Source organism: Solanum stenotomum, chromosome 1 (genome assembly GCF_019186545.1).
Source record: "Solanum stenotomum isolate F172 chromosome 1, ASM1918654v1, whole genome shotgun sequence".
Lineage (NCBI taxonomy): Eukaryota > Viridiplantae > Streptophyta > Magnoliopsida > Solanales > Solanaceae > Solanum > Solanum stenotomum.
Genome location: NC_064282.1, coordinates 27,615,058 through 27,640,431, shown reverse-complemented (window position 1 = coordinate 27,640,431; position 25,374 = coordinate 27,615,058). Strand labels below are relative to the sequence as shown.

General features: G+C 37.7%; 1 protein-coding gene across 1 annotated transcript in view; it reads right to left on the bottom strand.

The window, feature by feature from the left end:
• Positions 1 to 555: 555 nt before the first annotated feature.
• Positions 556 to 25,374, bottom strand: part of LOC125858923 (uncharacterized protein At4g15545) — a 954,564-nt gene continuing 929,745 nt past the window's right edge. The window contains exon 10 of the mRNA XM_049538700.1: positions 556 to 565. The gene's annotated coding sequence lies outside the window, so the exon portion shown is untranslated. The remainder of the gene's footprint in view (positions 566 to 25,374) is intronic.

The following is a 25,374-nucleotide window of genomic DNA, read 5'->3' as shown; positions in this document are numbered from 1 at the left end:
GTAAATATTCTATTTTGAGATTCGAGTTGCCTTTATGGCCATATTTTATAAGTTAAGTTGTTTTGTAATATTGCATTGCATCGAGTTATTCTGTTGAGGTTTCCGCTGAGTTAAGAAAGCCAGGCCAAGGGTTCGCTTGGGGCCAGAAATGGTCTCCGGGTGCCGGTCCCGCCCAGGGTGTAGGCTCGGGGCGTGACAACAGTCTATTTCAATGTTCATTATTATATTGCTCTGTTATATCATTGTTCAGCTTGGTATATATATCCTGCATGCTCAGTACATACCAAGTACTGACGCATACTTTGCGCTACATCATTTTATGATATAGGTTCAGACACCAGCTTCGGTGGTGAGTCCTCATAGTTTGAGGACGTTTCTTTATGCTTGGTTTAGTTAGTTTATTTTAGTATTTTTAGAGTTAGCTGGGGACTTGTCCTAACAGCTCATTAGTAATAGAGGCAATGAGACATAGAGTCAGTATTAAGTTGTTTTGGGTTGTTTCCCCTTTGACATTCAGTTATATTCTCACTTGAGATTCTTTTACTTGTGACTCACTTTACAGTTATGCTTCCGCTTTTTTAGTTATATTTCAGTATGCTTGTGATAGTCCAGACTCATGGTTAGCTTGGGGTCACTTGTGATCTTAGGTCCCGTGTTACATCTAGGGGTACCCTCGAGGTATGACACGAAGTTTGTTAAATCATAAAAACTTAAAATCAGCTCCAAAATAACATCTCTAGTCTACTAGGATTATTTTTTTAACGTTTGTTTTGTCTACAATTTAATGCATGGAATATTCAGTAATATTCCTCTATATTTAGTAGAAACAATAACTCATAGAGAAGATGAGAAGAAGAATGTTCAATAAAAAAAACTTGGATTTAGTTACAAACTTGGTCGCTAATAGCTAACAAAAATCGATCGCTAATTCGTCAAAACAGCGGAGTAATCCTAATCCTAGTAGACTACATGTTTAAATTCAATCTATAAATTATCCTTCTGTTTGCCCCTCTCAATGAATTCATTCATTCATGGCGAGCTCTTCCCTTCCAATGGCAATAATTGGAGCCCATTCTTTGTCAAAAAGATCAGTGATTCCCTGGTTGATGTTGCCGCTGGCGAGCCCTGTTTTCAAATTCTACAGACTTAAGGAAGGCGATGTCATACAGGTTGAACAGAGCCAACTAGGGCCTGACGGAGACTCCCGTTATTTTAGGGCTGGCTTTGCTATATACAACAAAAAGACTGTAAAATGTTTCTATTTAATCAAATCTCTGGCAAAAACATCAACCTTCCATCTGTTGAAACTCTTCCTGATGTTAAAGGCGTCATTCGGAACAGCCAATCTGGTTTAATAGAAAGCTTTCTTGACTACCAATCCTGCCCTCGTACCCCACAACAGTTTTCTAAATACTTAATCAAAAAGATTGTTGTGTCGTCCTCTCTTGATGATGATGACTGTGTAGGAATGGTGATTTATGGTCACTATGATCTACTCACCTTCTGCAGGAGGCCTGGAGATGCCAATTGTTGGATTGCCATAGATGGACTGCTACGACAATATACTCAAATTGTTTTCCACCGTCAAAAGAAACTTTTTTTCGCTCTCACCCACCTTAGAGAGCTTGAAGTTTGGGATCTTCGTAACGATCCAATTAAGAGGTTTCTCATACAGAGTGAAAATTTTGGGCTTGGTAATGATTGGCCTATTTCTTTAGAGGATGAGGATGACCTTGAGCGCAAGTCACTCTATTGTTGGCATACTATTACTTGGTATACGACGATCAAACTCACGAGCTTTTTATTGTTACACGCTACACTGCTACTGCCATTGATCAAGAAAATGAGTCTCTTTTATTGCCTGTGGACTATATGGATGATCAATATCCTTACCAGACTCTAGTTTTTGATGTTTTCAAACTTGATTTCATTAACGATGATCATGTCGAGCTTCAATACTTGCACGATACCCTTGGTGATCGTGCATTCTTCATTGGCTCCAATACCGGTTTTGCTCTTTCAACCACCCAATTTCTTGAACTATGACTACAAAGAAAGAAGCATTTCATCCTGTTACTATCCCGTTGATCTCGACAAGTTACAGAGGATTCTACGAGCTCCTATTTGGTTCATCCCTCATGTTGATGTTGAATGTTTAGCCTAGCGTGCCCTATTTAACAAATTTGTTTGTTTGCTTTCTATTCCATTTGTTCCAATTTATAATGACATGTAGTTCCAACATATTTCGTGTTAGTTAATCAAGATTGATTACATGCTAAAAAAAGTGTTCCACCCATGGTGACATAAAAGCATAATACATGATCTACTTCGGAATGAATTCGGTACAAGTGTTCGTCAAGAAGGTATTTTCCGTAAGATTTACAACAATCTTAAGGATATTTTAAACTTTTTTCTTACGAAAAATACTATCTCCCTCCCCCAAAAAATAATATTAAAAGATTGTATCATTCAAGCCCTTTGTTCAAATTTCCTCGTGATGTTTGTCTACTGCTTGGAATGTTATTTACAATAGTATCGTGCCGATTAAAAAGAAATTATTTAAATTTGTTAAAGTATATTTTAAAGTGAAAAGAGAGGCAGAAAGTTGAATTTGGATAAAGAAATTGTGTTATGGTTAATTTTTAAGATGGTTAATGTATGCAATGAAAACAAAAGAAAAAAGGAAGAGAAAGAAAGGTTTAGTGGAATTCCAAGTGAAAATTCTGGTTGGCCCAAAGGTGCCCACTTAGTTGAGGTTAATGTTTCTCACTTGGATGTTGCTGGTTTTGGACTGAAGAGGCAAGACAGATAAATCATTATTGCAGAGAATGACTAAATCTTTGTGAGTTCAAGCTAATAAGGTATGTGATGATATTATATGTTCATATTTTTTATTGAATTTGTGTGTGGCGAATTAAGTCATCATATCTTTCTATGTTTGAGAAGATTCTGAGAAATGATAATCTCGCTAAGTAAAAATAAATGTGACTAAGCGGATGATGTAAATTGTTGTGGTCATTTATCAAGCGAATATTGTGGCTAATATGTGAAAGTGAGAAATTGGGTGTTAGATTTTTGTAATGTTGAGTACATTTATGCTAACTAAAATTATTTTGTTTTCCCAAATTAGAAAAGAAGAAAAATTTATATATGTTGGTGATTCTAGAACTACTCAAGTTCTTGGAATGGAAAAGCTCTTCTTATTTACTCACATATGAAAATATTGAAATTATTTGAGATGGTGCATGATTTTAATATTTGTGCTAGATTGATGCTTATGGATTTATGAGAAAAGATTGAATGAATGTTTATTTGAATTTGATAATGTGTTAACAAATGTTATTATAGACAGTGATGATATGTTGAGTATGATTTTTTTGTGTTCAATATTGTTCAGTATGAAAATGCTAGTGATTACATTTACGTTATTGATTCACTTGAATTATGACATGAACTTAAACTTGTATTTTTTTAAATTAGTTTTACTTTAATAGTACAGAGTGTATTATTTCTATGTTAACTTGAAGTATGAAGTTTGTGTTGGAATTGTGCATACTAGAAATAAAATAAAATTATATGCTTGTGTTTAGAGTATTTACATTGTTCAAATAACTCTTCAAATTTTTTGTGGGACTTGTATAAATAATAATGAGTAAAGGTGACAAATGTTATTGTGTTACGTTTATTGACTATTTCTCTAGATATGCTAAAGTAATTTTTTTCTTGAGAAATAAAAAGGGAAAATGCATAAGTACCCCTAGCCTATGCCCAAAATCCCTGAAACACACCTAACCTTTACTAAGGTCCTATTACCCCCCGAACTTAATTTTTAATTAATTTTCTACCCCTTTTGGGTCTACGTGGCACTATCCTTGAAAAGATTGTCAACACGTGCTGGGCCCACAAGATAGTGCCACGTAGGCCGAAAAGGGGTAGAAAATTATATATAAAATAAGTTCGGGGGTGGAGGGTAGTAGGACCTTAGTAAAGGTTAGGTGTGTCTCAGGGATTTTGGGCATAGGCTGGGGGGATGCTTATGCATTTTCCCAAATAAAAATAAAGACTTCTGATATATTTTAATATGCTATTGTGGCATACAAAATTGAAATTTTATGAACATTGAAAAAGGTATCCCTCTATTATGAAATATTTGAAAGTGTAGGGGTGTCTTTCTAAGGTTGTGCTACATTATCCTAAGAAAGGAAAAACCGAATTTAAGATTTTGGATTGTATGCTAATAAATGTTGCATATACATATTTGTGTTAATCAATTGTGATTTGATTGAATGCAATGTCAGAGTTGGGAAAACTAAAATAAAGTATTGCTGAGTTTTAAAAAGTGAAAATACTTCCAATGTTCTTGTTGTTGAAAATGATTTTGATTCTTGATACATTATCTTGAAAAGAGTCTTTGGTAATACATGAGAGGTACAATAAGTACAATACTAAATAAATTGGATATTTTGTTGTACAAAAAGGGTACAATATATGATGAAAAAGGTAACAGAAGTTGGGTACATTTTTGTGAATGCCATAATATAAAAACAATTAATTAGAATTAGTTGTTGTGGAGTTGATTGGCGATGAGACTAAGTTCTTAAGACAACTCTTAGTGTGTATTCCAATTGGAATAAAACCAATTTTTATGTGACTAAATTAGATACATGTGTTTGAGACACAATGTGATTAAAATATTGCAGTGAGATGAATTATTTATGTAAATAAATAATGTGTAGTCGAAGGTGAATCTGATCAATTCACTAGCAAAATAAAACAACGAGGGGAGTAAGACTTTAGTCAATTTGAGAAGACCAATAATGATGGTAACCCAACCTATGAAATTGGAGATCCCATGAACTAAGTTCATATGGGTAATAACAAGTCAGTAGTTGATAAAGTAAGCACTATAAAAGTATGTCCCTCCTATGATGTGTGAATGTAGTGCAACAGTCTGCAAGGCAAAGTGAGGTTGAGTTAAGCTCTTAATCCAAGTCATATCCTTTATAGGTGGTGTATTACTCTGCAGGATACACTTGATGATTGGACCTATATGAGTGAGAAGTGGTGTCGCGCGCTTCTATGAAATTGTGATAGATTTCTAGAGCACTCATGAATACTAGGACACGCGCATGACCTCTAAGCGCAAAACCGTGATAACGACAAAGATTGTGTGAGTTTTATGTGATAGAATATGACACTGGACTTACAAAGAATTATTTGTTCATAGAAGTTCCAAACTTCACCAATTGTTCTGTAAGTTTTATTTTGTTCTTCCTAGGTCTGGTTCACAGTCTATGGACGCCAGATTCGATGCATTAGACTCATATGTGAAATTCCAGCAAGACTTCTTATATCATTATATTCCTTAATATTCCATTTGAGATATGTAGGGAAATGTTGGAAAAATGATTCTAGTATCTCAAAAGGAATTATTTTATTTCCTATTATACTTGAAAGAGAATATTATTTTATGTCCTAAATATTTTCTCTCCATTAATAATATTCTATTGCCATTATTATTATCCTTTAATTAGTCATTATTTTCTGTCATAATATGGCAATTACCAAACGTCTCTTTGCTAAAATTAATTGTGTTCAATGCCTTTTATGGCTTTTGACTATTTCAACCGTTGACATATTAGAGAGGTTACTAATTTCCTATATAAATCTAATTCTTACTGATGGTGAGAAAGAGTGGATACAAGATAACAATTGTTCTCTAATATATCCTTATGTTGGTTTTCTTTCTATTGAATCTTTGTTAGTTTCTGGCTCCTAGTTTTATACTAGAAGAGCTTGTTGAATCTGGGAGATACACCTATACCGGGTGAAATATCCTTAAGGACAGTGTCTATCACGCCTTAAGCTTACACCCTGGACGTGGCCGGCACTCGAAGACCATTGCTGGCCCCTAAGCGAACCCTTGGCCTGACTTTCTTAACTCAGCGGAAACTTAACTCAACAGCATAACTCAATGCAATGCAAGGACATAAAATAACTTAACTGATAAAATTTGGCCAAAAAGTCAACTTGAGTCCCAAAATAGAATATTTACATATATACATAGATGAGAGACTCTAAACTAACCAACTGACTGACTATCTATGAAGCCTCTATAATACTGAGATGGATGTTAGGATAGACCCCTCAACATCCTAATAAAACAAAACTAAGAGAGTAAAACAACCGAGTCCTCCGGAAAGCAAAGAGGCTCACCACTGACTCTGGAGTGCTCAACTGGATCAACGGCGTGCTGGATGCTGATCTGGGGTACTTGTGTCTGCATCATAATAAGATGCAGGCCAACTGGCATCAGTACATGGAATGTACGAGTATGCGGGCTGGAAAGCTAAACAACAAGTTAAGCTTGAAAGGAGTACAAGAGAACACTTACCTTGGCTCTGTTCGACTCATGAATAACTGAACTCAATATATAAAGCAATAATGACACATGCAATATATAAATATCTTGTAAAACAGTGTAAACAGCTTAGCTCGTTAATGATAAAACAATAACAACTCAACTTTACTTATATAAAAGTAATATATATATCTTTTGTGGGAGATTCTTTAACCGACAACCACCACTATGAGCCCTAGTGATGATACAACGCTTTACCTCACGTTGCACAAGGACCATCCTATACCTTGCTGTGATATATGACCTTACTTTACTTAGTGGATCCACTTGCTTAATCTTACGTGGTCATCTAAAAAGAATGACCCGTCAAGTCCCATGTTGGCGCATGGTTCTTATGGGGAGTTGAGTTAATATGAACTCGTGTCCCCAATTCGGTGCTCAATACTACTCCCAAAAATACTTTGGCTCATAAGTGTCTTTAAACACATCTTGCTTTAGTTGAGGTAATTACTCAAAACTTAGCCCAAAGGCTCTTTTGGAAAATATGGTTCCCCTCTTACTCAAATGTAAAAAAAAAAAACATTTATAAACTTCTTTGGGAATACTTAGTTCCCTAATAGCTTTGGACAAATGAACTCAACTTTAGGCTCTTGACTTAACTTGAAACTCGACACTCTTTACTTGACTTGAAACTTGAACCTTAAAACGAAGTTAAAACATTCAATAAAGGCTCTTGAACAACTTTGAAAACTTACTTTGACTTACTTCTTTAACTTCTAGACTTGACCCTTAACTTCACTTTGACTTGATCCTAACTCTCCTTGAATTGGATTGTGGATTCAAGGTATATGATCACACATTTATGGATGAGTTCTTGACGTTTAGACGTACTTTGGAGTGTTGGAAACAACTATGAAACATAGGTACAATACCAAGGAACATGCATGAGAAAGTATGAAAAGAATGGGGAAACTTGGCGTCCTTGGCGCTCTGCAAGGCGCGGAGCGCCAGCCCTCGAAGCTCAGAAGGACTGCTGGGGTGCACTGCTAGGCGCGGCGCCCCAAGGGAGAAAGCTCAGAAGCTCCTTTGGGGCGCGCTGGTAGGCGCGACGCGCCACCCCTTTCCCCAGAATACTCGACTTTTCTTCCTCTTTTTCCCAACTCTAAACCACCCTAACTTCAAAGGTTTCAATCCAAAACACTAAGGATCATAAAATCCCTCAACATACAAGAGATTCAACTCAAAAACACAACCAAATCATGTCCCAAATCAACAAGAACTTCAACAACACAATCAACAACACAACCAACAACTTCAACAACACAACCAATCTTTTCTTGAAAATCAAACGAGTTTGGAGTGTGGGGGAAAGGACCAACCCCAACACTATGAACTCACATACCTAGTAGGAATCACCCCCGACGATATCCACGACGATCCTTGACGAAACCTTGCTTCTTCTTCTCTTTTCTCCTCTTCTTCTCCTCTTCTCTCAAGAACCATAACTCTCACTCTTTTAAAATGGGACAAACTGATCTAAAACATCAGTCTAACACAACAATATAACCAAAATAATTGGTTAGGGAAAATACCAAAATACCCTTAAAATTTTCGGACGAATTTCCCTCTCAACTGCCCAACTTCCAAAGGGCATAACTCACTTATACAAACTCGGAATCGAGAAAACATAGCGGCGTTGGAAAGATCATTCCAAAGGATTTCCAAACATAACTGGAACTACTCCTAACTTATCCTGAGCTAGGAGTTATGACTACTCAAAGTTGGCCAAAAACTCACTTTTTCCCACACTTAACCAAATTTCTAGATTTTTGAATTCCTTCCAAAAATGACTATTTCCAATTCTAAGTCTCTTCATAGTTATTTCAAATTGTCGGATGTTACAGTGTCTTTCGACACTCTTCAAGCTATTAGAATTTCCTATAAGAGTTATTGGTGAAGTACAAGCTTTGGTGAATTCGGTACAAGTATTCGTCAAGAAGGTATTTTCCGTAAGATTTACAACACTTCTTGTATGCATGTTTCTATGAAGAAGCTTGGAAATTGGAATTAGTCATTTTTGGAAAAATTCAAAATCTGGAAATTTACTGAGTATGAAAAAAAAAGAGTTTTTGGTCAACTTTGAACGGTAATAAATCCTAGATCAGGATGATTTAGGTGTAGTTTCAGTTATTTTTGGAAAGCCCTTGGAATTATCTTTCCAACGCTGCCAAGTTTGCTCGATTCCGAGATCGTATGAGTGAGTTATATGCCCTTTGGAAGTTGGGCTGTTGGCACAGCCGCACAGGGCAGTTTAGTCCGAATTTGTAAGGATAAATTGGTCTTTTCCCTAACCATTTCTTTTGGTTATATTAAGGTTTTAGACTGATTTTAAATCAGTTTTGCCTTTTTAAAAGTAAGAGTTAGGGTTTTGGAGAGAAGAGACAAAGAAGAGGAGAAAGAGAAGAAGAAGCAAGGATTTTCGTCAAGATCGTCATGGATATCGTCGGGGGTGATCCCTACTAGGTATGTGAGATCATACTGTTGGGCTGGTTCTTTCCCCCACACGCCAAACTCGTTTTTAATTCCGAGAAAGATTTGTTGTGGTTGTTGAATTCTTGTGGTTGTGTTGTTGAAGTTTCTTGTTGGTTTAGTACATGTTTCCGATTGTGATTTTGAGTTGAATCTATTTTATGTTAAGGGTCTTTATGATTCTATGTGTTTGCTGCTGGAACCTTTGAGGTTGAGAGGGTTTAGAGTTGGAAAGAATCAAGAGGAAAAAGTCGGATTTTTGGGGGAAAAGGGTTGGGGTGTCGCGCCAGCCAGCGCACCCCAAAAAGGGACGCTGAACTTTCCCCTTGGGGTGGCGCGCCTGGCAGAACGCCTAGCAGGCCCCTCTGAAGTTTGAGGGCTGGCGCCCCGCGCCTCTTAGAGCGCCAAGGACGCCAATCCTTCCCTTTACCTTTCATTCCCCACTTTTTCATACACGTTCCTTGGTAAATTAAAGTACCTATGTTTTATAGTTGTTTCCAATACTTTAAGGTACATCTTAACATACCAAACTCATCCATAAATGTGTGATCATACACCTTGAATTCATAATCCAATTCGAGGAAAGTTAGGATCCAAGTCAAGTGAAGTTAGAGTCAAGTTTAAAAGTTAAGAAGCAAGTCTTTAAAGTTTTCTTTCAAAAGTCTTTATTGAACATTTTACCTTCACTTTAAGGCTCAAGTTTCAAGTTGAGTAAAGGGTATAGAGTTTCAAGTTGAGTAAAGAGTATAGAGTTGAGTTCATTTCTCAAAAGTTATTAGGGAACTAAGAATTCCCAAAAAAGTTTATAAATGTTTTTACATTTGAAGTAAGAAAGGAACTATGATTTCCAAAAGAGCCTTTGGGCTAAGTTTTGAGCAATTATCTCAAACTAAAAGAAAGAAGTTTGTGTTTAAAACACTTATGAGCCAAAGTATTTTTGGGAGTAGTTTTGAGCACCGAATTGGGGAAGCGAGTTCATGTTAACTCAACTCTCCATAAGAACCATGTAGCCAAACATGGGATTTAACGGGTCATACTTTTTAGATGATCACGTAAGATTAAGCTAGTGGATCCACTAAGTAAAGTAAGGTCCTATATCATGGCAAGGTATAGGATGGTCCTTGGGCAACGTGAGGTAAAACGTTGTATCATCACTAGGGCTCATAGTGGTGGTTGTCGGTTAAAGAATCTCCCACAAAAGTTATATTACTTTTATATAAGTAAAGTTGAGTTTGTTATCGTTTTATCCTTAACGAACTAAGTTGTTTACACTGTTTTACAAGCTTTATATATTGCATCTGTCTTATTGCTTTATATTGAGTTCGGTTATTCATGAGTTGAACAGAGTCAAGGTAAGAGTTCCTTTGTACTACTTTCAAGCTTAAGTTGTTGTTTACCTTTCCAGCTCTCATACTTGTACATTCAATGTACTGATTCCAGTTGGCCTGCATCATCTTATGATGCAGACGCAGGTACCCAGGATCAGCATTCAGCACGCCGTTGATCCAGCTGAGCACTCCAGAGTCAGTGGGAGCCTCTTTGCATTCCGAAGGACTCGGTTATTTTGTTTTCTTCAGTTTTGCTTTATTAGGATGATGCGGGGTCTGTCCCAACATCCATCTCAGTGTTATATAGAGGCTTCATAGACAGTCAGTCAGTTAGTATTGAGTCTCTCATCTATGTATATATGTAAATATACTATTTTGAGACTCGAGTTGCCTTTTTGGGCCAGATTTTATCATTTAAGTTGTTTTATGTCCTTGCATGGCATGGAGTTATTCTGTTGAGTTAGGTTTCCGCTGAGTTAAGAAAGCCAGGCCAAAGGTTCGCTTGGGGCCAGCAATGGTCTTCGAGTGTCGGCCATGTCCAGGGTGTAGACTCGGGGCGTGACATATGTCTCACTTAGTTTCTTAAGGATAAAGAGAACTAAGACATATATTTCATTCATAGTTTATGTATAAAAGTTATTCGGGAAATTTTTGAAAATAGTTTGTTGGTTCATCGTTAATTTACTTTCTGACTTGGGTATCTTCTTTTTATCCTTTTCTTTTCATTTGTGCTTGTGATTAGTTCTCCTTAGATTTGTTGTCTAAGCAATGTTGCTTTATTAGATTTATAATATTATTGTGTATAATTTGTGTTTTCTGGGCATTTCTGCAAACAAAAAAAAAGGTGTCTCAAAAAGATTGGCTATAGATTACTTAGATGCAAAGATTGTTTCATCTTCTCTTGATGACATTAAATGCAAGATTTTCCCTAACTATTATAAGGTGTTATCTTTCAATCGATTAGGTCTTAAATATGTATATCCAAACAATAGGTTTTGCTTTTAAGATGAGCACATACCGATCAACATCTATGGTTAAATCGGATCAACACATTATTTCTATTGTACTTACCTTTTTTTACTCATGTTACTGGAGTTATCTAATAAGACAAGTTGTATTTGGTTTCATCAGATTATCCCATTCCATTAAGAGTTGGCTGTATGGATCAAAATGTTAGTCATGGTGTTGAACCTGTAAACAATATGAAGCCTCCGAATTCTCCAAGGGAATTCGCTGTGGAGTGTGCAAGATGTTACAAATGGAGGTACATTCCTTTAAAGGAAAAGTACGAAGAAGTAAGGGAATGCATTTTGGAATGGCCCTTCTATTGTGAAACAACTCGTGAATGGCATTCTAATAAAAAATGTGATGATCCACCTGATGTCACTGAAGATGAAAGCGGACTCAAGTGGGCAATTGATGCGCCTAATATTCCTCAGCCTCCTCCAGGGTGGGAACGTATTATAAAATTCAGAACAAAAAGAGACACCAGAATTGCTGATGTGTATGTCTTGCATCTTTTTCACTATTCATTTTACTGTTAATACGTAGAACAATAATTGATGCTTTCCTTGTAAGCTAGGACCCTTGCACTAATGTGCAAAATAAATGTCGTAGTTCTTAATTAGTTTCTTTTCATGATTTACAGGTATTATAATTCGCCAGCTAATCAGCAGCTTCGTTCCAAAATTGAAGTTGAAAAGTATGTTCATATTATCAAGTTAAACCTGATTTTCGGAATGTGTTTCTTTTCCTAATGCTTTCTTTGATTGGTCTAAATTGCGTGCGGTGATAATAGGGAACATGTACATCATTTGCATTTTATGTTGTGGTGTTGCTTAATAGTCTTTCTTCGCAGGTACTTGGAGCAATATCCGGAGGATGCAACACAAAGTGCAAAGCTGGATCAGTTCTCATTTCAGATCCCAAGACTACTAGAGGAAGATTATGTTGTAAATGGTGGTATGAATTTGTATTAGACATGCTTAAATTAGAAGTAAGATTGATGTTGCATTATTCTGTGATTACAATTAAATGTGACATGCCTGGAAATAAGGAAATTATCAAAGCATTCAACTCTTACTCATTGTTTGTTTTTGGGTTAATTGATTTTCTGCTCGGAAAAACCATGAAGTTCATAGCTAAAGGTTTTCTGAAATAAATGCAAAAGAAGAAAGACTCTTCATTTAGGATTCTTGATGTTCACCAAAAGTACATATATATATTCACCATTATTTGTCTAACATTTAGTGCTTAATTTTAATGTCTTTTGAGTATTGATTATATCACAATGTGCTTAATGTTATATTTTTATTGTATTGGAACAGAGTGGTACAAAGATAGAGATATTTTAAGCATAAACGAATTGAAATGGAAAAGAAAAAGAAGTAAAAGGAAAAGGCGGGACGAGTGGGGAACAATCGTTTTGTTCCTCAAAGATATTCAAGCAAGCAACGAACAAGCAGTTGTGATGACATCAGTGTCGTAAAGGTGGTGTAAAGAATTGCTGATGAATCTGATTTGGCCTTTTGGTACATTTAGTCTATGCTGCATCCTAGCTAAACAATTCTTGTAAAATCAAATTTGGTCAAGTTGGACATATGTATGTTGTAATGTCCTTGATACTTATCAACTAATCGCTTTTACTGGTGTGATTTTTCATGTATTAATTAAAGTTCATTCCTTTTGCTATCAAAATGTGGTTTAATTACCATCAATTAAGAGGCTGCAGTATTTTACATTTGTATGCTTCATTCATGGAAGTTGAAAGTAGCACAAGATTCAAGTTTCTAGTTAATATTAGTTCTGGACACGTGCTCTATACGTGTATCCCTTGCATCGATACACATTTTTTAAAGTAATATAAGCAACATCAATATTGGTAAATAATAAGTTACACCAAAATTCATTTGAAACATACAAGCTCAGACATGATTGTAGTCCATCACTCCATCTATTTGTATAACATTTTTATTTCATATATTTAATACATTACCAATAAATATAAACTTACTGATTGTGGGATTCAGCTCCTAATGAATGTCAATGCCAAAAAAAGAAATAAAAAATTGCAAACAAAAACAAAGACATATTACAATAGAAAAATTAAAATATTTTAGTATGTCAATACACATGCATCTTGATTGAAGCTATGCAAAGGGTTGATGGCAGCTCATTTTGTCGACTCATGCCAAAAAAATTATATAGATTGAACATTTACTCGCATAAATTTTTCTACTTCTTCTTCATATTCCATAGGCAGATTCACTGAAAATTTGTAACACTTTTTCTTTTAGCCAGAGGGTTTCCGAAATAGGTATACAAAACTTTATTTGCAAAAGAGAATAAGTGATCAACATTAGTTAAGAGTAGTGCTACAAAGAAGGAAAAAGTTGTTTTCATCTTCTCTATAGTGCAAAGTTTGCACATCTCGTGATGCTAAATTTCATGGCAACACTGAGTTTGGTGTTGTTGTCATTATTGAATTTTAAAAGGTGTGAATGGAAAATGAAGAGTTTTGATTTTTAATGAAGAATTGTGACTTTTATGAAAAATTGTGACTTTAATGAAATGTCGGGACTTTTAATGAAAAATTGTGACTTTAATGAAATGTTGGGACTTTTAATGAAAAGTTGCGACTTTTATGAAAAATTGTGTCTTTAATGAAAAGTTACGACTTTCATGAAGAGTTGTGACTTTGAAAAAATATGATTTTTATGAGAAGTTGCAACTTTTTCGCAAGGTTGTGATTTTTCCAAAGGGTTGTGACATTTCCGATAAGGCACAATAAGCACCCGTTCACACTACCCTTTGTTGTCTATAAATAGAGGGGTTCCTCTAATTTTTCAACAATGAATTTCTGGACTTCTTCTTCTACTATTATATCTAGTATTTTAAGTGTACTTTACTACTCTTGAGTGGTTTGTTGACACCGTGATTTTAGGTACCGATACACCGGTGAGTAAGATCGTTCTATTCTAGGAGGAAATAATTCATTAACCTCGGGGAATAATTCTCTTAAGGACCAAGTTGTATTTGGTTTCTTCAGATTGTCCTATTCCATTAGGAGTTGGCTGTATGGATCAAAATGTTAGTCATGGTTCTGAACCTGTAAACAATATGAAGCCTCCAACTATATGGATCAAAATGAAAGATGAATTCATGGTGAATTGGGATGGGTTGCCCATAATGGATACAGAATGAGTTCTGGTACTTGCACCAACAAATAGGCCATTTGACTAGATGCTCCAAACAGAGCCAAAATTCTAATAGGCTTGGAACAAATTCCCTGCATTGGAACAAGTTGTTTGGATAATGCCTATATAAGTAATATATCACCAGCTTGCTGAAGTTCACTTAAAAACTTAATGCATTCAATATAATTTAATTCTTACAGAAAATACAACTTTGCATCTCATGATTTGTAGATTTTGAATACAGATTTGGGAGCTAGAAAGCTTATCCAGTTGTCATTACCCAGCAATTATGTTACTACTGATCGCGGCACCTCAACATGGGTACACATCTACCAAAACTTCCTTTGGATATCAACTTTTGTGACTTTATGTTAGTACTCAAAGGGAAACTAGATCATTGATTAGTAAACACTTATTCCATTTTCCTCTGGAAACTTCAGATGAAGTTAGTCTCCTCTTCAAATTTAAAAGGAAAAGCTAACCGGCCTGTACAATGATGTCTAGGCTTTGATAGAAATATATAATTTGCCGAGTTTCTATAGAATGTGATGTAATGGCCTTTAATGCCATTAACATTCACAATGCGTTATCAAAATTAACTCTTGACTCTACAATAACTCCTAAAGAAATTTCCTATATAAGTAGTACCTTTGTGAATGCTAACACAACCAACAAAAGAAAAGAAAACATTTTCCTTCTTTCTTTTTATTCTTAGAATATTTTTTGGGCAATTGGTTTTGAGCAACCTCCAAACTTTCAGCCACGAGTGCACGTGTTTGGGAGTAACTGTGGAACCAAGAGGCACATTTCTTGGTGCAGCTTTCCATGAAAAAGAACAAGAAGTTCTTGGTGAAAATGGAGAAGAGGGGAAGAAGAAAGCTAAGCTCCGGGAGAAGCAGTTGCAAGAAGGCAAAGTCAACTCGCAGCGGGAAAGAGATAGAAAAGCGGCTCGGATCACCATCGAAAGCTTCAAAAGAACAGTTGATCTTGATGATGGTCAACAAGCCGGAAAAGATTTTTTGGCCATCATCGGTGCTACGAGTAGTTCGTAATATGATCAGCTAGTACCGTGAGAATTATTATCCAAATATATGAAAACATTTATTCATTGTGCATGCAATGTGAAAAAGATAATTTAACATAGTAATAGAATAACTATTTTTCTATTTTGAGACGACCAAAAGATAATTTAGATACTTATTTGTATCTAAAAAGAAGGATCAAAATAGACATGCAAAATTGACCTCAACTCGTATCGAAATTACATTGAATGAAGATTGTTATTTTCCATGATGAAAAATTGATTATTCTTATTCCTTTGCAAGATTCTGACTTTCTAACTAAAAGAAAACTTAACATGATAATTGTAGAGAGAATCGTTGACTTAAAACCGAAATAGAATGATCGAACGAATTTGTGGGAGAGAATCAAAATAATGAAAAGAAGACTGTTTGGGACGGTAAAATGACTGAGGAGTTTGTTCCAAGGCACTTACCGATGCGACAGACAAAGAAAAACCATTTGACAGTATCACTAGGTTCAACAAGATCCAATAAATCCTTAAAGAAGGTATGAATTATCAAGTGTTGTTGAATATGTTTGAAGAAGAAGACAAGAGAAAAATATTTCCAATTACTTTTGATGGGCAATCAATTAGAAAGTTTGAGGTTGATAACTCAACCTTCTTCTTGATTGACATATTTTTACATTATTTAAGCATCCTCATTTGTAATATCATCATGGAATGTATTACAAACTCTATGGTGATCACAAAATACTTAGTTCTCTCTAATTCTTATTTTTCTTCATGCTTGTTAGGTAGTAGAAGTTAGGTCCTTAGGATTAGTAAGGTAAGGTCTAGCCCCCTTGCTTGTACTTATCCCTATTGATATTTGTTTATGTCTAATAAAAGGCCGCTAGACAATGTCTAGTAGTAAATTTGCTAAAAAAAAGAGAGAAACTCGGGTGATTGATATTTCGTGTCTGTTTCAAATTGATTTTATTGAAGGAAATCTACCTTTTTTTTTTACTTTATATTTTGTTGGGTTTTGATAGAAATCTATTATTATGTATTGAGAACAAAAAACTCTTGTTAGAACTTGTAATACTTATTCTTAAAGTTTTTACTTTAACGAAAGCCTATAGTCTCTTGATAGAATGTATGCGTCCACTAGTGATCACTGGATCAGGTTCCTCGACAGAATAATAATTCGGAAAATAAACAACTCAAAGTAAATCAAGCACAAGGATTTTATGTGGAAACCTGTCATGCCCCGAGCCTACACCCTGGGTGGGACCGGCACTCGAAGGCCATTGCTAGCCCCAAGCGAACCCTTGGCCTGACTTTCTTAAATCAGCGGAACTTAGCTCAACAACATAACTCTATGTAAAGAAAGGTTATAAACAACCAATTAATAAAAACTAGCCAAAAAGGCAACTCGAGTCTCAAAATAGAATATTTACATATATATACCCAAAAGATAGACTCAAACTAACTGACTGACTGACTGTCTGTCTATGAAGCCTCTAAAGTACTGAGATGGATGTTGGGACAGACCCCACAACATCCTAATAAAACAAAACTAAGAATACAAAACAACTGAGTCCTCCGGAAAGCAAGGAGGCTCACCACTGACTCTGAACTGCTCAGCTGGATCAACAACGTGCAGGATGCTGATCCGGGGTAACTGTATCTGCATTGTCATAAGATGCAGGCCAATTAGAGATGTGGCGTGCTTCACACCGATAACTAGGACTCTACAGACACGGCTTCATAGACACCCTAGGACTCTTGAACTCTGTGCTCTGATACCAAGTTTGTCACGCCCCGAGCCTACACCCTAGGTGGGACTGGAACTTGAAGACCATTTCTAGCCCCAAGCGAACCCTTGGCTTGGCTTTCTTAACTCAGCGGAACTTAACTCAACAACGTAACTCCATGTAAAGAAAGGTTATAAACAACCAACTGATAAAACCTAGCCAAAAAGGCAGCTCGAGTCTCAAAATAGAATATTTACATATATATACCCAAGAAAGAGACTCAAACTAACTGACTGACTGACTGTCTGTCTATGAAGCCTCTAAAGTACTGAGATGGATGTTGGGACAGACCCCACAACATCCTAATAAAACAAAACTAAGAATACAAAACAACTGAGTCCTCCGGAAAGCAAGGAGGCTTACCACTGACTCTGAACTGCTCAGCTGGATCAATGACGTACAGGATGCTGATCCGGGGTACCTGTATCTGCATCGTCATAAGATGCAAGCCAACTGGCATCAGTACATGGAATGTACGAGTATGCGAGCTGGGAACTTAGCAATAAAGGCTAGAAGGAGATCTGGTAGAAACTGAATAGCTTACCTGGCTCAACTCAACTCGACCTGACTAACTTCTTTCAATATAAGGCAATTTAAAACACGTGCGATATATAGAAAGACTACTTAAAATATACTATAAACTCTTTATGTGTATAAAGACACAATAAGCCTGAGATGTATATAGAAATACAATGAATAGATGTATATAAAAATACAATAATGTATGCGTATGAAAATACAATAACTGTTGTGGGAGTTTCTCTAACCGACAACCATCACATGAGAGCTATAATGATGATACAACGATCGACCTCACGCTGCCAGAGCATCTTACACCCGACCAAAGGTATAAGACCTGAACTGCCTAATGGATCCACTAGTCTAATCTAAAAAGGATTCATCTAAAAAGTATGAACCTTTTCTACCCATGGTGGCTAACATGGTTCTATGGGGGCTGTGGGTTCTTTGAACACTCCCCCAATTCGGTGCTCGATACTACTCCTAAAAATATACTGGCTCTTATGTTTTTAAAACATATTTCTTCCTGCTGATATGAGATAATTACTCAAAAACCAGCCCGAAGGCTCCGTTGGAAATCTCAGTTTCCAACCTTGTTTAAATGTAGAAACATTTCTTTAAAACTTCTTTGGGAACACATAGTTCCCTAATAACTTTGAGAAATGACTCAACTTGGAACTCTTGACTCTTTAATCCTTACTTGACTTGCAACTTGAGCCTTAGAATGAAGTGAAAAAGTTCAATAAAGACTCTTGAACAACTTTGAAAACTTACTTGAACTAACTTCTTAACTTTGTTTGACTTGACTCTAACTTCTCTTTAACTTGATACTAACTTGCCTTGAATTGAACTATGGATTCAAGATGTATGATCACACGTATTTAGATGAGTTCAGGATGTTTAGAAACACTTTGGGGTGTTGGAAACAACTAGGGAACATGGGTATAACACCTAGGAACATGCATGAGAAAGCATGGAAAGAATAGGAAAACTTGGCGCTCTTGGCGCTCTGAGAGGCGCGGAGCGCCAGAGCATAAACTTCAGAGAGGGACTGCTGCCGTACTGAGAGGCGCGCCGCCCCAAGGGGAAAACCTCAGAGCCCCTTTTTGGGGGCGCTGGCAGGCGCGACGCGCAGACCCCTTGCCCAGAAAACTCGACTTTTCTCCCTCTTTTCTTCAACTCTAAACCACCCTAACTTCAAGGGTTCCAATCCCAACCACTAAGGATCATAAATTCCCTCAACATACAAGAGATTACAACTCAAATACATAACCCAATCATGTCCCACAACCAACAAGAACTTCAACAACACAATCAACAACATCAACAACATCAACAACAACTAACAACTTCAACAACATATCCAATCCTTTCTCAATAATGAAATGAGTTTGGTGTGTGGGGGAAGGGATCAACCCACACTAAAGACTCACATACCTGGATATGGATCACCCCCGACGATTTCCACGACGGAACTAGTTGATCTCCTCTTTCTTCTCTTCTTCCCCTTCTTCTCTTCTTCTTCTCAAGCCCTAGCTTTTACTCTTTTAAAATGGGACAAAATGATCCAAAGATCAGCCCTATACAACAATATAATCCCAAAAGAATTGGCTAGAGAAAAGACCAAAATGCCCTTAAAATTTCCGGACGGATTCCCTTTCAACTGCCCAACTTTCAATGGCCATAACTCGCTCATACGAACTCGGAATCGAGCAAAGTCGGTGGCGTTGGAAAGATCATTCCATTAGCTTCACAACCATAACTGGAACTACTCCTAACTCATCCTGAGCTAGGAGTTACGGCTGCTCAAAGTTGGCCAAAAACTCACTGATTTCCACAGCCAAATTTCCAGATTTTTAAATTTTTCCAAAAATGACTATTTCCAAATTTCAAGCTTTTCCATAGTTATTTCAAATTGCCGGATGTTACAATATCTCCCCCTTGGGAACATTCGTCCTCGAATGAGGTTACTCTTACAAAGCTAAGGGTGTAACATCAACTCAACACCCAACAAACAACTATACAAACGCAACAACAACCACAACATGTTCATTATAATTAGAAGAGCACAAAGAAGGAAATTAATACCTTAATCTGCATTTCCTCTGAATTCAAAGAGCTATGGATATCTCTTCTTCATGTCATCTTCGGCTTCCCAAGTAGCTTTCTCAACAAATTGGTTCCTCCAAAGGACCTTGACTGAGGCTACATCTTTCGTTCTCAACCTACGAACTTGACGATCTAGAATCTGAACAGGAACTTCCTCATAAGATAAATTATCCTTGATCTTAATACTTCCAGTCGGTAGGATCAATGAAAGATCGCCTATGCACTTCTTCAACATGGAGATGTGAAATATGGGATGAATCGCTTCTAGTTTCTGTGGTAACTCCAACTCATAAGCAACATTGCCAATTCTCTTGGCTATGCGGTAAGGTCCAATATACCGGGGACTGAGTTTCCCCTTCTTGCCAAACCTCATAACGCCTTTCATGGGTGAAACCTTCAAATAAACCCAATCATCTACTTCAAACTCTAACGCCCACCTCCTAACATCAATGTAGGATTTCTGGTGACTCTGTGTCGTTTTCAACCTCTCTTGAATTACTTTCACCTTCTCCATAGCTTGGTGAACTAAGTTTGGTCCTATCGACCCTGCTTCACCAACTTCGAACCATCCAATAGGAGATCTACATCTTCTCCCATAAAGAGCTTCTCATGGAGCCATCTGGATGCTAGAGTGATAATTGTTATTGTAGGCAAACTCAATGAGAGGTAGGTGATCATCCCAATTGCCTTTGAAATCGATCACACAAGCTCTCAACATATCTTCTAAAGTCTGAATAGTACGCTCTGCTTGCCCATCAGTCTGAGGATGAAAAGCAGTACTCAAGTTCACCTTCGAACCCAAGCCTTTCTGAAAAGATTTCCAGAACTGTGCAGTGAACTGTGCACCTCTATCTGAAATAATGGAGATTGGAACTCCATGAAGTCTCACTATCTCTTGAACATATAACTTGGCATAATCTTCTGCTGTATTGGTAGTCTTTACCGGTAGAAAATGCGCTGACTTTGTCATTTTGTCGACAATCACCTAAATATAATCATGCTGTCTACGAGACCTTGGCAACCCTGTGATGAAATCCATATTGATCATCTCCCACTTCCATTCCGGAAGTTCTATCCTCTGAGCTAAACCACCAGGCCTTTGGTGTACAACTTTCACTTGTTGGCAATTTGGACACTTAGCAACAAACTCTGCAATGCCCTTTTTCATGCCATTCCACCAATAAACTTCACTCAAATCACGATACATCTTGGTGGAACCCGGATGAATGGAGTATCTGGAGCTATGAGCTTCCTCCATAATCCTTTCTTGAAGTCCATCTACCATAGGTACACATAATCTGCCTTGAAATCTCAAAACACCATCTCCCTCTTGTTCAAAAGCTAATACTCTTTGCTTTTGAACATTTGCCTTCAACTCAAGCAAAATGGGATCTTGATCTTGCTTCTCTTTCACTTTTGACATTAAAGATGACTCGGCCCTGCTCGTTACCGTTATTCCTCCTTCTGCGGAATCTGTAAATCTGACTCCCAGGCATGCCAGTCTGTGTACATCTTTTGCCAACTCTCTCCTTCCTTCTTTAATATGGGCGGTACTATCCATAGACAACCTGCTCAAAGAATCAGCAACAACATTAGCCTTACCTGGGTGGTAAAGAATACTAAGGTCATAGTCCTTGAGTAATTCTAACCACCTCCTCTGTCTGAGATTAAGCTCTTTCTGAGTAAGCACATATTGAAGACTCTTGTGATCAGTGAATACGTCGACATGCACACCATACAAGTAATGACGCCATATCTTCAAAGCGAACACTACAACCGCTAACTCTAAGTCATGGGTTGGGTAATTCTTCTCGTGAACTTTCAACTGTTTGGAGGCATAAGCTATAACCTTGCCATTTTGCATTAGGACACAACCCAAACCAATTCTAGATGCATCACAATACACCACAAAACCTTGAGTACCTTCCGGTAGCGTCAAAACTGGAGCTGTAATCAATCTCTTTTTCAATTCCTGAAAGCTTTTCTCACAAGCTTCAGACCAATGAAATTTCACTACTTTCTTAGTCAACTTTGTCAAAGGAGATGCAATAGACGAGAACCCCTCAACAAACCTTCTATAATAGCCAGCTAAGCCCAAGAAACTCCTAATTTCAGTTGGAGATGTGGGTCTAGGCCAATTCTGCTCTGCCTCAATCTTTCGAGTATCTACTTTGATTCCGTCACTGGACACAATGTGGCCTAAGAATGCCACAAACTTGAGCCAAAACTCACACTTAGAGAACTTGGCACACAACTCTTTGTCTTTCAAAGTCTGAAGAACTGTTCTGAGGTGACTAGCATGATCTTCTTCGTTCCTTGAATAGACTAGTATGTCATCAATGAAGACGATAACAAACGTATCTAAATAAGGTTTGAAGACTCTATTCATCAAGTCCATGAAAGCTATCGGTGCATTTGTCAAACCAAATGACATGACTAAAAACTCATAATGACCGTACAGGGTCCTGAAAGCTGTCTTTGGAACATCACACTTTCTTACTCTTAACTGATGATAACCTGATCTGAGGTCAATCTTCAAAAAATAAGTGGCACCCTGAAGCTGATTGAAAAGATCATCAATCCTCGGAAGAGGGTACTTGTTCTTGATGGTAACCTTATTCAACTGGCTGTAATCTATACACATTCTAAGGGAACCTTCTTTCTTTCTCAAAAAACAATACCGGAGTACCCCAAGGTGAGACACTCGGTCGAATGAAACCCTTTTCTAGGAGATCTTTCAACTGCTCTTTCAACTCTTTCAACTCTACTGGTGCCATTCTATATGGTGGAATAGAGATAGGACGAGTATCTGGAATAAGATCTATGCCGAAATCTATTTCTCTCTCAGGAGGAATTTCGGGTAGATCATCAGGAAACACTTCTGGAAACTCTCTTACTACAGGAACTGACTGAAAAAGAGGTATCTCAACACTAGAGTCATGAACTCGGACTAAGTGATAGATCTAACCCTTTGAAACTAACTTTCTTGCCTTAAGGTATGAAATGAAACGACCTTTAGGTACTGCTGAACTACTACTCCACTCTAAGACTGGCTCATTCGGAAACTGAAACTTGACCACTCGAATTCTACAATATATCGATGCATAACAAGCATGAAGCCAATCCATACCTAGAATGACATTGAAATCTACCATTTCTAACTCAACCAAATCAGCCGTGGTGCTCTTGTGATTGATAGAAATAGGACAATCACGATAGACTCTTTCCGCTAGAATAGACTCCCCAACAGGTGTAGAAACACAAAAGGGTTCACAAAGTCTTTCAGGAAGAACATCAAACTTATTTGCAACATAAGGAGTTACAAAAGATAAACTTGCTCCTGGGTCTAGCAAAACATATACATCAAAAGCAAAGACTTTGATCATACCAGTGACAACATTCGGAGAATTCTCTTGCTCATGGCGACTGGTGATTGCATAAAGGCGGTTTGCTCCTCCGCGGGTACTAGAAGTAGCTCCCCTAGGTGCCGTCCTGTCTGGTAGAACAACTGAAGAAGACCGTGCTTTATTGCCCCCATTACCCTGCCTATTCTTTGGACACTCTCGCATTAAATGTCCATTCTGACCACACCTGAAACAACCAATGGAGCCCTCTCGACAAATACCTGAGTGGTTCCTACCACATTTGGCGCAGGCACGAGGCTTACTACTCTCTTGCGCCACACTACCCAAAGAGTGTACTGGTCTAGCCCTGAAGTGCTTCGAATTCTGGCCATAAAATTCACCTTTATATCTGGGTGCAGGTGCTCTAGCAGATGATGGAGCAGGTCCCTTTTGCCTTTGTTGAAAGGAGAAATGGTTTGAATTACCTTTCTGCTGCCCGAACTCATTACCGGACTTCGCTCTCTTATTTCTGAACTCTTCTCTGTCCCTCAGCTTCTCTTCCTCGACCTGTTGCACATAGACCATCAACCTGGATATGTCCATGTCCCCGATAAGCATTGCAGCCCTACCTTCCTTACTTGACAACCGAGACAGTCCAGCTACAAACAAACTCATTCTATTCCTCATGTCCGCAACCATCTCCGGAGCATAGCGGGATAGTTGGGTGAACTTCAGACTGTACTCTTGAACACTCAAAGTCTCCTGCTTAAGTGTGAGGAACTCACGTACCTTGGCCTCTCTCAATTCTCAAGGAAAGAAATGTCCCAAGAAAGCTTCCTCAAAAGAAGCCCAACTCGCAGGTAGTGCATTCTCAACTCTGCCCCTTTTCCACTGGTCGAACCAAGCTCTAGCAACATCCTTCAATTGATACGCAGCTAGTTCAACCCGCTCAGTATCTACCACATGCATCACATCAAAAATCTTCTTCAACTCCTCAATGAAGTCCTCTGGATCCTCAGTAGTGCTCGAACCCATGAAACTAGGAGGATTCATCCCCAAGAACTCGCGGATCCTAGAAGTGTCAGCTCCTTCCTGTCGAGCTCCCCTTTGCTGACCAATCTGATTAGCTACAGCTTGACTCAACATTCTAATTGCCTCTCTGAACTCGGCATTAGAAACTTTCCCTTGATCTTTGCACTCCCGGTGCATAGGGCAACTCCTGCTCATCAGCATAACGTCTAGGAAGACACCCTCTACCAACTCTTTGTGGAGGCATGGCTATCTGAAAACACGCGCAAGCACGGAATTAGAAAGAAACTCTTTAGAGATAAACTCTAACGCACGAGATGAGTGTGAAAGAAATGAGAGATCTTCCTAAATGTTGCAGCCTCCAAATTATAGATGTGGCGCACTCCACACCGATAACTAGGACTCTACAGACACGGCTTCATAGACTCCCTAGGACTCTTGAACTCTGTGCTCTGATACCAAGTTTGTCACGCCCCAAGCCTACACCCTAGGTGGGACCGGCACTCGGAGACCATTTCTAGCCCTAAGCGAACCCTTGACCTGGCTTTCTTAACTCAGCGGAACTTAACTCAACAACATAACTCCATGTAAAGAAAGGTTATAAACAACCAACTGATAAAAACTAGCCAAAAAGGCAGCTCGAGTCTCAAAATAGAATATTTACATATATATACCCAAAAGAGAGACTCAAACTAACTGACTGACTGACTGTCTGTCTATGAAGCCTCTAAAGTACTAAGATGGATGTTGGGACAGACCCCATAACATCCTAATAAAACAAAACTAAGAATACAAAACAACTGAGTCCTCCGGAAAGCAAGGAGGCTCACCACTGACTCTGAACTGCTCAGCTGGATCAACGACGTACAGGATGCTGATCCGGGGTACCTGTATCTGCATCGTCATAAGATGCAAGCCAACTGGCATCAGTACATGGAATGTACGAGTATGCGAGCTGGGAACTTAGCAACAAAGGCTAGAAGGAGATCTGGTAGAAACTGAATAGCTTACCTGTCTCAACTCAACTCGACCTGACTGACTTCTTTCAATATAAGACAATTTAAAACACGTGCGATATATAGAAAGACTACTTAAAATATACTATAAACTCTTTATGTGTATAAAGACACAATAAGCCT